Source organism: Varroa destructor, unplaced genomic scaffold (genome assembly GCF_002443255.2).
Source record: "Varroa destructor unplaced genomic scaffold, Vdes_3.0 BEIS01000001.1, whole genome shotgun sequence".
Classification (NCBI taxonomy): Eukaryota; Metazoa; Arthropoda; class Arachnida; order Mesostigmata; family Varroidae; genus Varroa; species Varroa destructor.
The window spans coordinates 30,563,531-30,578,941 of NW_019211454.1; positions in this window are offsets into that span (position 1 = coordinate 30,563,531).

A 15,411-nucleotide genomic window follows, 5' to 3' on the forward strand; every position below is an offset into this window, starting at 1 on the left:
GTCGGTTCGTCCCTCGCCATTCACACACACGCACATCCAATACCAGACAACCCAGAACGGTACGTAGCGAAGCAGCCCGTCAGTGAGGCCCCATAAATCTACAGCCTACGCCACTCTCACGCTCACTCAATTTCTGCGCTTAACCTTTTGCCGCCTGCGCTGCAGCTTTCTTCTACCAACATCGCCACCAGCACTACCATTGAAAGCTTCTCGTCGTCGCCACCTGCGGACCTGCCATCGTGGTCGCTATCAGATCCCCAAAGATACCAACATTCCCCCATTCCCGCATCTACGACGGCGCCTAAACGAATCCCTTTTCACCTTGGCCACCACTTGAACCCTGCGCTTCCTACAGGCACAAACACGTAAGATCCTTACCGAAACTTCGCCCTCTGATGTTTCTTCTACACTTCCTAACATTGTCTCGAAGATTAATAGCCAATAACTGAATTCGACTATCGGCCACCAGCACTCGTTTCTCCTGGGCGAGAAGATACAATGGCAATGTAGCATGGAAAGCGGATAGCAACGCCATTCAGGTCGTACACGTTGGCTACAATAGGCTAGACTGCTGTGAAGTCAAAGGCGACGTCAGTCGATGTGCTGTCTCTTTCTCAACGATTTTTGAGAGTGTGTAATAGACCTATTTCACCATGGTTTGTTAGGACTATAATGTGAACTATGGTCGTACCTAGTATGGATTCATACCACAAGTTCCGTTTGTATGAGCTCTAACACGGAATTAAAATTCATGTGGATGAGGTTCGTATCTTCGCTATCTTGGCAAACGGAATGTAGTTAGGTGATATCCTCAGAAGTAGGTAAGTACACTTAGAAGTTGACCTTTGGCTTACCTTGTATGTGTAAAATTGGCAGACATTTACACACACAGTAAGTTATTCTGCAAATTCGATTCTTGCAAGTTCTGTAGGTCGCTTTTGTGTCGAGCAAATTCATAAGTATTTCGCTTATAGCTGCATTAGAATCTGGAATGCCACTGACAGCGTAAAATGCATAAGAGGGTGTGTAGTTATAAGTTGTATGCTCATTTGCCCTGAGCTGAATTGCACGATATCTAGGTTTTCCTTGTTATAATAGCCTGTTTTGCACGCATCTTTTGTTCTAAGTATACTACATGCCAATTTTGGCGGTTATCACTAAATATGTCGATGATGCATGTTCTATGTCTCTACATTTATTCGTACCTATTTGTAATGCTCTATTTATTTTAAGCTTATGTATGCTCCCCTACAACAAATACAGTAAGCCATTACTGCTTTCTGGGTTACGTTTTGTAAAAGTAGAGCTTTAATCTTTTAAGAAAATTTTGTTCTCCTGTCCACATCGTAGCAGATTATGGATCTTACCCCTCCCATGATAACTCCGTAAATTTTGTGGTTTGATATTGCTTCTGATTTCATTGAGGAACGACATTCGGCTGGCGGGCAGCCGTGTCATTCTTGTTCAATGATAACTGATTGCCCAACAAATGAAAGAGGGTAAAGATAATCAAAGACCCGTATGAACAAGAAATCCTGTTTGATTGTCTACTAAGAAATTGCTCGCGGTCGGGAGACTTCATTTATCAATATTCTTAGCTAACATTTTGTAACGACGCTAGCAACTGTTATCCGTAGTCTATTATTGGACTAAGTAGATGTAAAGTTAGTACTGCTAGTAGCAGGACGGCTGGATGAGAACGCAATGAAGCAGAGACAGGGGCATTCACATGTGAATACCCCCTCGTTCACCCCCGCCCCCACTTCGCAGCTGGGTGTTGCACGTATACCTGCGTTGTGGGCAAACCCATCAAGCCATGAAGTAAGCCAGCCAGGTGGACTGACAACACAAAACACAACCTAACGTTGCGAGCCCGAGCATTCACCGAAGAGGATCAGTTGAGGCGAGTCACGCGATCATGAACAGGGAAATTATGATTTTTGTGGTGCCCAGCTGACTGGTGCTTGGCCGTAAGTGGGACAGAGAACATAAGGAGATGGTTAGGACTCTTCTTTCTACATCGTCTTCTGCGTACAAGAACATGTCGACTCGTGGAATCGTGGCGGCTTAACGCATTCCGACCTGCAAGGCGATGGGCAGCCGCTTAGCTACTGTCCCGAGACCTCTACACAGGTCTAATAGGTCAGACACAACGAACCAACGTTATGTAGCTTCTTACCTAAATGGCTAATGAAATCACGTACTGCATACACTACTCTTCGGACATTAAGCTTGATTCACTTTTGAGAAACGACGTTATGATCCAGCAATACGTGAATGCGGCCCGTACAAAAGAAACTGAAACTGTTCTGTGGGCATTAATTTGATTTTACACGTCCTTTTTCGTAAATCGGTGCGCAGTTTAAGCAGTGCAGCAAACCAGAAAAAAATGGACGGTATTGATTAGGACAAACAAACGTGAAAGTTGACGGGGCTTAGTCTCAGCGAAATTCCGTCACGCCAAAATCTGATAGCGTTATGACTATAATAATGAGTAGTTTATCTTATCAGCTTTGGTCATTTTAATCGATTTCAATACAAGAAAATTAGAACAGAAAAAAAATAGAATTTGATCAAAGAGTTAACTTGATTTATTATGGATCGATAATGAATGATGACTGAGGCAAGTGGTTACGGATCGCGGCAAGCTGGGATACTTCTCCATATGTACGTAGTATGCACGAACAGGCATAAGTATGTACTAACTATCTTTGAATGATACGATCTATCTTTTATTTTACTGGTGAATAAACATACGCAGATATGGGTTTCTGTGGTAAAAAAGCGCCTACTAGCGGTGGCGGTATACTTTGGGGAATGTATGGAGGGAAATAATTTGAAATCTCTGAAATCAAATAACATGGTAATGAGAGGTGACACCGGGTTTGAGATGGGTTGGTTGTGGGTCGTCACATTAAATATGCGCCACCTCAACTTTCGCTGACGACTACGACGAGCACGACGACCATCGCTCCCTTTCGGCACCGCGCTTTTCCACCGCTTCTCGAAAGAACTTCGACGCGCTCGGTGCGCGGTTTCGACAGCCGCTCATTCCCCAGGCCCTTCCTTATCATTGTCGTTCTCCTATAGTTCTCTTGTCGTCATAACGCAACGTTGATAAGAGGATTAACGGCAAACCCGGGCGTCCTCGAGGAGCGATGCTTTGGGCACGTCTGGGACTTAGTTGTAATTAATGAGAATTTATATTACGTTGGATTTCCTTTCACCTCGTCGCGACTATTAAACCCTCTTACTCCCTCTAAACATAAACGATTAATAAGGATGACTCGGTCGCTTACACATTCATGCATGCGTACACACACAGATTTACACATATACATATATGCAAGCATACGGTGACAGACGCAATGACAATGCACACAATGTAAGACAGGTCATGGATGGGTACTCCACGTTAAAATTTTCGATACGACTGAACCTTAGTACATGTAGTTTGGCGGGAAGAAAATAATACATAAATGCTTTTCTTCAATACAGATTAACAGATGGGTGATTAAAAATAGCAGCAATTCTGCCATTTCATTAGTCATATTCAGAGTTTCTTTCGGAATTTTCGAAATTATTCTCCAGCCCACTGCAAACCCAAACGGCATCAAGCAGCGACTCCAAAATAGCGCTTATATAAATACCTTCATGTTTTCAGGAAATATTGGATTGACGGGTTTGCGCTTTGGGCTTCTAGCTGGAAGACACACGCTCGCTTATATTATTGCCCCTTTACATAGTTATATGAATGGCTTGCCGACTTGAAAGTCAACAGAAACGCATTTTTCAGACCAAGAATGCCATCGCTGCGTACCGCTATTGAATAGCATTCCCAAATAGAGAGTCGGTGTAGTTGACAATCTGTTCAGCAGATAAAGCCACTGTAATAGTTTTGCAGAGTTAAGGGCTTACAAGCGATATATAAACCCAGCACTTAGTAAACTACAGATTGAAAAAGCAACGATACGACGAACGATACGTGTTGGAAAAAGCTTCAAGTAGTCTCATTTAGTTCAAGTTTCAAGCAAAAAGACCGTTTGGTCCATTGATTTCTCATCATCATCATTCTACTAAGAGCGTTGAAAACCTATTGAGCTGGACTGTACCACAAATGTGTTCCTTTGTCACGATCAGATGCTCAAGAGCAAATTTTTGGCTAGCCATTTTTGGGACCTATTCAACATATCACGCTACTTTAGCATACTTTTGTACTGAATAAAACCACCTTATGTAGTCTAAGAATAATTGCTTTGCATTTCACGCCCGCTCATAGACGTTTGGCTCGCTACGCAAAACAACGCGTGTCTACCCCACTTACGAATTTCGGCCCTATGTTTGGTAGGCAGACGATAACTTTCATGCATGCTGCATCAGGGGGTAACACTCCATGCGCACGAAATAAACGTACGTAAAAGCACTATCATATTTTTCCCTCCCTCCCTCCCTCCCTCTCTCTCTCTCTCTCTCTCTCTCTCTCTCTCTCTCCCTTACCTACTGTAACCACGCTGAGGTATGTTATATGCTAGGTCTACGTGACCGAAATTGGATAACACGCCGTGAAAGGGTCAAGAAAAGCTGTCGGCACACCTACCTGATGCCGCTTGGGTAAAGACTCAATGGGGATGGAACAAAGTAGTTGAAGCCGACGTCTAGCTTTCAAACTAACCTCACCGACGACTCGTCTTTGCTGTATACTATTATGTACTAAAAAATCATTTAACCTATATCATTTGACAAAAGTCAAACTCTACCAGCGAATCCGCTCGTTATTCACGCGACCAGTCTCTAACTTTAACGTGCCTATTGGACATTCGTCGGCAGTATTTTTCCACGGTGAAGCACACATGATGAGGTTCCGTTAAGATCAGCCAGATACGTCTAATGCTTTCGCTACTGCAATCATAGCATAACAGACCCAATTTTCCAGATTCAATTTGCTTTCATAAATGTCGTCGTGAATGCTTCATCAGTATTATATACAAGCAAATTGTATACATATAAGACATACTACCTACTTATCTGGTCTGGCAAGGTTTTGATGCTCCAAGGTATATATATATATATATATATTTTGTAAGCAATAATTCTGTGGAGTGTCCCCTCGTCGCAACAATACATCTGTTAACCAGATCAATTAAGTTGAATTCTATCAGACGATATATCTGATATGCCATAATTCCACAACGGAGTATGTCTGAATCACGTTATTGACATTGTTTCTTATCCAGAGAAATGTATCTTACCTTGCTGCTATATTTTTTTAATACAAATATTACATGAATCACTTCGTAATGCGGTGGCCGATGTCTCTCTGGATACTCAGACGGATAGTGGACACTTTCGGCTCGTTCTTTATGTGAGTAAATTATTGACTGATCGTTAAAATTAATCCATAGTGCTATAACACTGACTTAGTCACAGAGCGCAAAAATATACATTTGATGGTGGAGACCTTTGGTGCTCATTGCAGAGCACAAAAACAGCTCCAGCAAATCGGTGATCCGTTATAGAAGAAACGGGCATCACTTTTATCGGTTTTTATGTGACACCAGCGTCGGAGTCCAATTATATACGTTTTCATCCGTCAACAATTCGCTCGATGCCCCATTTTCAGCGTATTTATTCAACAGACAGCACTGTATTATAAAAAGACCTCATTCACTCACAAAATTTGCGAAGTATTGAACCTTTCTGTTGGGGATAAAATACCATGAAGCATCTACCGAAGCCTTCTAAACAAGGGAGGGCTTGTCACCGTGCAGGAAAGCCAATAAATAGTTTATAACGAAAAAAAACAGATTTTGTTCCATAGACCTGAATTTTTTAGTTTAGCGCTGTCAAATAACCTTGCTCACGTAACCTCAATGGCTATAACAGCCAACACAAAGCATAGCTTTCTCGTGAACGCTTGCATAGCTCCTAAAACATTACTCGCCTACGACCCGACTATATAAATTAACAAAACATGATCAATTATATAATTCTTTTATTATTCCTATCTTTGCCACAAGGTCTTGAAGGATGGCGCAATGGTAAAGCAGCTGTTGGTTATTCTGACAAACTAAGCTAGGAGCTACTGTTGATGGTACCCTCTTTCTATTTAAGGAAAAAAAATTATTTGGATTTTATTACTTGATCATAGGTAAAAAAGTGTCCAAGAAATCACGAGAAATATCATTGTGCTACCCTCGTATTGACCAGCTAACGGAGGGTCTTGGTAGTTTGATTAAAATATTACCCTATGTTAGGGATTAGAAGTTCTTATAGATTAAAGATGTCATTAAAATTCGAGCGGCAGCAACCAGCCTACAAACATTACAGCTTTCAAAGTAGGCCTAAAATGAGTACGCAAGGCTATACGTGGGCTGGCTGCGTGATTTGTACTCCAGATAGGTATCAAAAAAACATGCTTTCTTTTGACAATCAGCCGTCACTGCAGTAGTCCACGTCGATTTCTAAGTTGGAATTACAGTTTGTTCAAGATCAGCTTTTGCACACCCTATTCAACATTCAGACCTTTCTATACTGACCCATGCAATGCCGTTATTACTACGTAGGATCTCAGTGTCCTTTCTTAGACAGAGATGTTGCCTATTTAGAAGGATACACTTAGCTAGGCATTGAAGACTAACCATGTTTCATTTAGAGGTGATTCTTTCCTGGGTTGGAAACAGTTGATGCACTATGAGAAATTTATTTTCTTCCAACTGTTATTTGTTAGTGTAGAGAAAACCCGCGGTCCCTAGTACATCATATTATTTTTACCCCCTAGGAAGAGTCACTTACCTACGGTTGAAGGGGTCATGCTGATCATCTGCTGTTTATGGAAATCATCTTCAAATTCTAATCTTCTCTATCGGAGATAGCACGTTCCAACTCGAGGCCCCATCGCCAATATGTACTATTATTATTTTTGATTTTATACAAATATAGCAGCACATTTCAATTGAAATAATGTATCTTAGTAAATTACTTTGTACCGTACTCGAGCGCACGAGTCGATTGTCAATTCTGAATTTCAGTGAAGTTTCATATTAAGACAAGAACAGCCTCCGTTGTAATTACACAGATATGATCAAGCTATATACTCGACTGACTTTCTGAGAGTAGAATTTTTAATGAATCCATAGATTAATGCTGTAACAGAGAAGTTGCATGTTTGTTATAGCCTTACAATCAAATGTAAGTGCAAAATCTCAACAAGTTGAGTGAAATTGCAATTGTATAGAGCAGTTTTAGTTATATAAACATTGTTTACATTTCGTTTGAAAACATCAATCGCTATTTACCGTACTATCGCAATGTACTACCTACACGTCTTCTCTTTTTGCTATACTTGTAGACCGATCAAATTAGATCGATTAAACTATTATGGTAGCGCGACCAATAAATCGTCGCATGTGCCCCTCCGTTCGTACTTAAGTTTTAATATGTCAGGATTGTGGAACCTAACAGGCAGCACTAAAGTGGGCATTTCAACCTAAAAAGCCACCTCACAATAATGTCTAAAACGTATTAGGTTTGCTGACTGATATGTACTTAACAAGAATGGAGACGACCCGAAAGAACCCCATCAGCATCAACCTCTCTCTGCTATGGTCTTTAGGAAAATCCCACCTACTTACCTACCGAACACGGCCCGATTTCCGTTCGCAGCCCATAGTAAAGTCCTTCCACGACGCAGACAAAAGGTGTTCAAAGGAAAGAAGCTTGGTAGTGAGTGATTAGAACAGCCAGTTCCATATAGCGATAGCAGGACCCAGCAGTCGCTGCAGTCCTGATTTTCGTTCCATGCTATCAAGATTGATTGGCTTTAGCAGGCAAAAGAGGCGAAAACGTTAAGGATGGGGCGTAATACCGTTGGACTCCGAGGCCCCAGCTAGTACCGGCTAGGTAGTATGAGCGCCGCTCGGATCGAACATGGATGACGGCCGGCGAGCACTTGAATGAACAGCAGACAACAGCGAAGGTAAAGAAAAAGAAGAAGAAGATGACACCTATGGGGTGGCTCTGGTTCGCCGCCCTAGAGGGCTCTCGTTCCCGTTCTGATATCTGTGGGGTTACGGATTGTACGAAGAAAGAAAGGCAGAAGGGTCAGGCAATGCCTTTCCATGTCTCTAGGCATACATGTCAACTTTAACCGTAATTACGTGCTCTAATCCCTCTTTCTTTCTTTCTGGTAAGCTCTTCAGGTTTGAGATCGAACGATTTAATGCAAGACTTCATCGACAGCGCCCAAACTAGGACAACGCACGGGTACCACCAGACGCTATCTGATTTGATGAATATCTTTTTGACACCGGATAGGATCAACTTGTTTCTCTTCCACTCTTCTGATTTTTCTGCTTTTGCAAATAAGTAGACGATGCTTCATTGAAAGGCCCGAAACTGTTGGAGATCTCAACCCCGGCTTCAATTTCCTTCGTCCCCGCGAAGCATTCGTGCTTCGCGGGGACGAATTCTCTGTAAGCGATCTATTAAAATTGGCAGATGGATTACGTGTCAGATTAGCATCGAGTCATCCATTAACGACATAGCTCGATACAATGCAAGCACTGTTTGGGCTCACTCTGGCAAACAACCTACGTTGCACTAACGTAAGTACGCGGTAGATGCTCTAAACGGTGGATACGCCCATATTAAAACATAGATATTTTTAGTGTGAAAAGGCTAACGTGGGCTCTAGACGTGTAACAACATAGTGTTCACTAACGAAGGCATCCAAATATCGTTAAGCCAGCCAAACTAGAGAAGCTGCTTCTTTCCTGGCGTCCTGAAGCTTGTACAGAAAATGCCAGTCTGCCAGCACACCTCCCATTAAATAGGAAGAGGAATATATTGGACATATTGACTGACATTTGTTAGCGCGCGTCACTGTAATACCTGCAGAAAATGCACCACCACAAAATATACGCCGTCTATACTTGCAATTGCGCAAGAATGGCCTAAAAAGCACCTGCCTGAAGATGCGCTACGGTTTCTGCGCAGTTTTCTGACATCAAAACATTGAACTGAACAAATGAACACAGATACTGAGTTCAAGCTTAATGAATGCGCATTGATTAATCTTAGTGAACAAAAACTTATATGATGATTGAACCGCATATCTACATTATCTTTAGCGAGATTTAGCACAGCACTCAGTATTTTGCGTAGTATGATAAACTTCCTAGTATATATACACGTATGTAATACAGATTGGGCATGCGGCATAGATGTCTATTATATACATACCCAGCTCTGAATTCTTTACGAGAAGACTCTCCTCTATTACATTTTGGCTATGAGTTTTACTGTAGGATCTCTACGCGTTTCCTACGAAACTGGAGACGGGCTCTCGCGGTCAATGACTTCAGCCATTGGTGGGCTGCGAGTCACAAACATTTTACGACGAAGAAGATAACAAAGAGACTAAATGGGTCCCACCACCCCACCATACAACAGGGTCTACAGCGAAGCAGATAGACGGAGTTAATCTCGACGTCTTGCCGGACGCTGCTCCTACCTATGGGTGAGGAACTAGAGCAAATCTTCACTTCTTTATGGGCTAAGATTACAGAGATAACCAAGTGAACAATGCTCCAGAGAGGATATGTTAAAGATCCGTGCTATAGCGTGTAATAAAATCGTTTCGTTACTCTGATGAACGCCCAGGAAACACAATCCCTAAATCTGTAAATGTTTTATAAGTGGATACGATAAATACATGCAATTTATCGCTCTTGAACGTAATAATTAATCCGAAGGTCTACAAGGGGACGACATATATGTTATAAAACAGGCTGTTAAATTTCGTAATCATTCGTATAATGACTGTGTATTTAAATAAGCCTCCTTTGAAACATATAGATTCTAGCAGTTAAGAACAAATTTACAGTATACATTTAAAACTATAATTTCCGACTGCATGTACTTCATATAGTAAGTAATAAATCTAAGATGACTAAAACCTTGATCGAAAATCAATTTTCCTAAAGTGCCACTCCTAGTCTCTATGTGTCGAGCTTTACTTTTAGTATCGCCGTTAGGAACTCTATCAGACTGCTGCTAGCTTCCAGCAAAGAAAGTGTGTCTATGCCCGTTCTCGAGCCTAGACTACAACTTCTCCACAAGATTAGTTATCCAGTAGGCTATCACAACAATCGCCTCTAGCATAAGGGACCTTGAACAACCCCTCAGCTTGCTAAGATTGAGACATATTTTTGCAAGTCTTAAATACATAACTGGCGTGCGCATTTGGTTAAGAAACATCTAAAGAAGATCTTTTAACCCATTACTACCTGATAGGACCGTACCTACCCTATTTAATTAGAAGGTTCAAAAACTATATGAACAAGTTCCGCCGGCAGCGATTCACAGAAACAAAAAAGAAAACAGGGTTGTTATGTTTTCTATTTCGTTTACCTTCGTCTGGTTATGTGATACAGCTTGCTGCCAAAATCCTCGTATATATATACAGTTGTACCTGAATGGTATCTTAACTTGGTGGACCTACTCGAAATCTTTCACTTTACTCACTAAAGCTGTATTCAACCAGACAAAACGTGAACGACCTATCGCTCTACAAAGGTGTCTGTCCAAGTTCAATACGATCCCCCTTGGTGTCAATGCTATTCGATATTTTGAAGTTAAAGCAACTAGCTGCGACTGATTGAACAAGCTTACATGGTTCCAACATATATTACTAATTCTGCTTGTTGTATAAAATAAAAAATATGATGTCGGAATTCTATTTTTGTAGATCAAACACGCAACAGGCTCTATTGCGCTACCGATTTGCCATTTTTTCAAAATTTCTAAAGGCCTGACAAAATTCTACAAGGTGCCAAAAGAACGGGCCTCTATGTTCGAACGCTTTTTACAACTACACATCAGAAAAGTGCAACGAGTTTCGGAGATCAGACTATTTTGGTAGAGCAGCTGACGCCTAAGATATGAGCTACAAGTTCGCGGAACACCATAACACTTCAATTACGTATACTAAACTCGACGTATAGCCTGTGCTTCGATGATGGCCGTTGTCAAGTATCAAATGAAGTAAATTTAGTATCAATACAATTAAGTCACAATCCATCACGTAAATGTAGTAATGATATAATGCGCACCGAATGTTACATCACTATGAAGGCCTATAACAACGACCCTACATAGTTGGCTTTTCAAAGACAAGCCTGCTAAAATGATATCCAACGAATGTCCGATTATCGTACCATATTGATAGCCATAAGCTTGTAGCCTTCCAAGGTATTAAATAGCGCTTACATAAGCGTTTGATAATCGAAGAAAAAGGAACGCGTACAATGGAATTACAGCACATTTTTTAGTTAACTATTTGTTATTATTATTATTATAGTTATTACCATTGTTTTTATACCGTGCTTTGTATACCGTTGTCATTATTAATTAATTTGATTGTGACCCTGTATTTTAACTATAAGGTGATTCATTTTACCCGAGGTATCGTCAAAATGGTCAAAAAAAAATGATCATGATACCGACTAGGCTTGAACAGTCTTCAAATTGAAGTTTTGCTCCTAAAACGATATTCCAGATACCAACCGTCGAAAGAAATTACTATACGCAAAATCTTGACTCTGTGAGTATCTAGATCGACAATTTACGGGGTTGTCATTTAGCTTTCACAGAAGTATTGAAAAATATCGCAAAAGAATCACAGTAGTAGAAAATACTGAAAGGGCTCAGAATCATTCAGATGACGTAAACATACATAACTGAAGATGTTGGTATCTTGATTCAGAATTTTGTGAGCTTTTTTCGAAAGAATCTCTTAGTAAATCTTTCGTAAGAATTCAAAAAATACACATTATAAAAATCAGGCGTAACGTTCCAGGTCCGTCCCAAGTACCAGCGATGGCTGAAGCTGTATCTTCGTTTCCGGACAATCGCCGTCTGCGTGCCTTCCCGTGTAACAGAAAAGAAAAAAAGCATGTTTAACGGTTCCTGTTTCCGACGCCGGGCAGGTAATGATAAGCAGTCTTCCTGTAAGTTTTTCCGTATTCCTGCCATTTACTGCCATCTATTTCTCATCTGTAGCTGCCATACCTTATATTACCGTGTCTAGTGGTCCTGTCTACACTGAATTAGTTGCTATTTATGCTATCGTACATACATCGTATAATTTGCCCGATCCCCTCCCGTCAAGCCTGAAAGGGACAGGGAACACCCTTTTCTCCACAAACTTGATAAACCGGCACTACTCCGCAGGTGACTTCGACCGCTGTCTTATTGCCAGCGGCAACGAGACTACTCACGCGACTCGTTTCGGGACCTTCCCGAAAACGTCTTGTTTCTGCTCTCCTTTATTCGATACTATCTAAACGAAGGAGCAGGTAAAATGTGTCTCGACGAACCCTTGCTAAAGGACTATGTGTATGACTTTTGCTCTAGTGTTTGCTAAAGCGCACCCGATGATTGTCTAGTTGAGGAACGGCATTTTAAATGTCAATTTGAGTGATGCCTAGAAACAGTGTAATAGGAAAAGACGAAACGTTTTCTCAAATGATATATTTGCCAGACGGGTGGTCGATTTTGAGGATGAACCCTGGTTCAGTACCGACGAAATACCATTAAATGAAAATTAGGATGCCCAGTTGCTGTCGCTACCATTTACGGCCGAGTACCATTTTGTTTGAGATGTACAACTGACGGTTGTATTCGAGCGGACATATTGGGTCATATGCCCTCATCTGAGGGGAAATGACGTTTGCTGAAAGGTTGGCCAGGAAGTCGGTACAGGATCGTGGCAATAACGGATTTTCATGCGAACGACGCCTAATTCAAAGCCCTCTACTATAATTTTGGCCTGGGTAATTTCTGAAGACGTAGAGAACGCGTTCTTGTCAGCCGTGTTTTTGGAAGCGATATTACATCTGAAATTGTAAAAGGGCTCTCGTTTCTGGCAACAAAAAATCCTAGTGTAAAAACATTTGCAGAGAGAATGATGTATTTAAAACAAATGATAATTCGTTTCCAGTTACGAGTGCCCATTCCGAAAGGAAAAATTGGCGGTGTTGGTGGAGAACATTTTGGACAACGATGGAACGACTACGTACAGCGCCTAGTAACAGTATCAGCCTGCAAAGCCAATTGCACAGTACTAGAGCAACATATCCTCAAATGATCTTTGACTTATGAAAGCGGTGTTATTTAACTTTACATTAGTAGCCTCTATGTTTCGAGCTTTACGTCCGGTACGGCCGTTAGGCATTCCATCAGTCAATTGGCTCTCAGCACGAAATGAAGTGTGCCTGTGACCGGATTCGGACCTAGGCCACAACGTGTCTGTAAGATAACGTTCAACGTGCCAGGCGAATACTTGACCCACTAAGCTTACACGGAAACTAGTAGACATTTTCAAACGGCTGATAGATATATGCTATTGTTGCGAGCATCAGTCCTCTGTCGCGCCGCCTTTTACAGATACGATAACGCTGCCACTCTTTGGGGCATGCTTCCGATCCAGGTTTTTGCTGCCTCAGCTATGACTGGATCTTGTTACCACGTATTGAAGTTTTCCTACACAGATCTGAAACATATGCCATTTCATATCCTACCCGAGGTGGTTAGTTTACGATTTTCCACACCTTCCCTCTAGTACTGAGGTCTGCCGAATTAGCAAGCCACAACAGCCATTGGCAGCGTTACTTAGAGATACTCCGAGTTTTGCGGCAAGGCACCTCGTTGTACCCGAAGACTTAGCCGCCGTCAGGAAATTATTTCCGGACCTGAGGCAGCATCTTGTTCTCAGTAACGTCAGCTATTTCCGCTGTTCTAGTATTCCCTGTGTAAAATGCATCACCTCAATGCCTTTGCCAAAAACCATAGATCACATAATTTTTGACAGATAATTGATTCTCGGCACGACGCTGTTTTCGGAAAATCGTTCGCTAACAAATCCGATACGATGGTAATCGTTCTACCGAGAGCTTTAATATGAGATTCATCCCAGCTCTCTACCGTGGATAGCTGAGCTGATTGGCCCAATGAAGACAAGCCCGCTTCAATTTTCGGCGTTAGGCGAAATTTCTTGACAAGTGTACCGCCTTTGAATTCAGCCGCTCTAAATCGGCGGCAAGGTGGCAATTTCAGTAGAGCAAGCCTAGTCTTTTAATCTGTTCCGGAAAACATTAATTAGTAAATAATCGCACGGTCCTTTCGTTTCATAGTACACCTTTTCCGATTCTTGTTACCAATTTTACGCGAGGACAACCGGAGCTTCTCTTTCGGCTTCTTATCAACGTTGGCGACTGCACGTTGGGAAACATGAAGTATTTCAGCAGTTTCCCGTTGGCCACATTTGTTTTGATGAAGCAATCTGCCGATCAGTGTTTTTTTGCTCTTCATTGGGTAAGGAAACATACGAAATTATCAGAAAACACTTTAACCGGTCAAGCCTACCTCAGCACTACCATTTTGTTGTTCAGTGCCGTTAACGGTTGTGTTAAATGGTGGGACGTAGTGCATTGGTTGTACACAGTACGAGATACCAGCAAGAATTATAAATGTTGAATTCGGTCATATTAAGTTATCACGCCTATGATCGTAGAAGTGTAATATGTCATTTCTATATATTATGTCGCTTGCCAGAATTTTGCCAGTTTGTTTATCGCCATATAGGCTACCATTGTAGAGCGTAATAATGTCAGGTCTGTAAGTCGAGAACTTTAGTATTCCGCTCTTGGCCTTTAAAGGAGGAACTTATTTGAGTGAGCACGGACTATACATATACATATATTGGTGTTGTAAATCAGTTACAAAAGTTTGCTTCAGTAGAACCGCGTACGTAGCTTTTGCTGCGATCTTCCTCATAGGTGACTATCTATACACTAAAAATACGCTGACGTAGGATCATTTTGAACTGGCCAAAGACAAAAGTTGGTAGAAGTAAGAAGTTAACCTGAGTCTTGTAAAACTGCAGACGCAAATGACACCGATGATATGATGAACTTGCATAGGAGGATGCCATGAGGCGCGGACAGATGTCTGTGACACTTGAACAGTGACGAACGGATATATATGGAGGTTACGAGATTTAGTGCGCGTACTTTACAGCTGCCGTAGTAGCGCCTCGAATAATGACTCTTGTGATGATGTAGCGTTATGCATGTGCTTACTTGACTGAAGGACCTATAAAAGATAAACACAAAACTATTCTATAAATCATTGTGAAAATTCGCATTGGTTATTTTTAATTTAGCTAACGAGTTAGCCCATTGTGGCGCATTGCTCAACTTGGTATCCCATTTATATAATGAATATACAAATTCGAGGAACCTTGCTGACTTAACGAAACAGTTGCAAAGTCGAAATCCAATTTAATTTCTTATTTTTTTTTTTTTTTTATTTATGTAACAGCAGCTTCTTTCCACTTTATGTTGCCCCTTT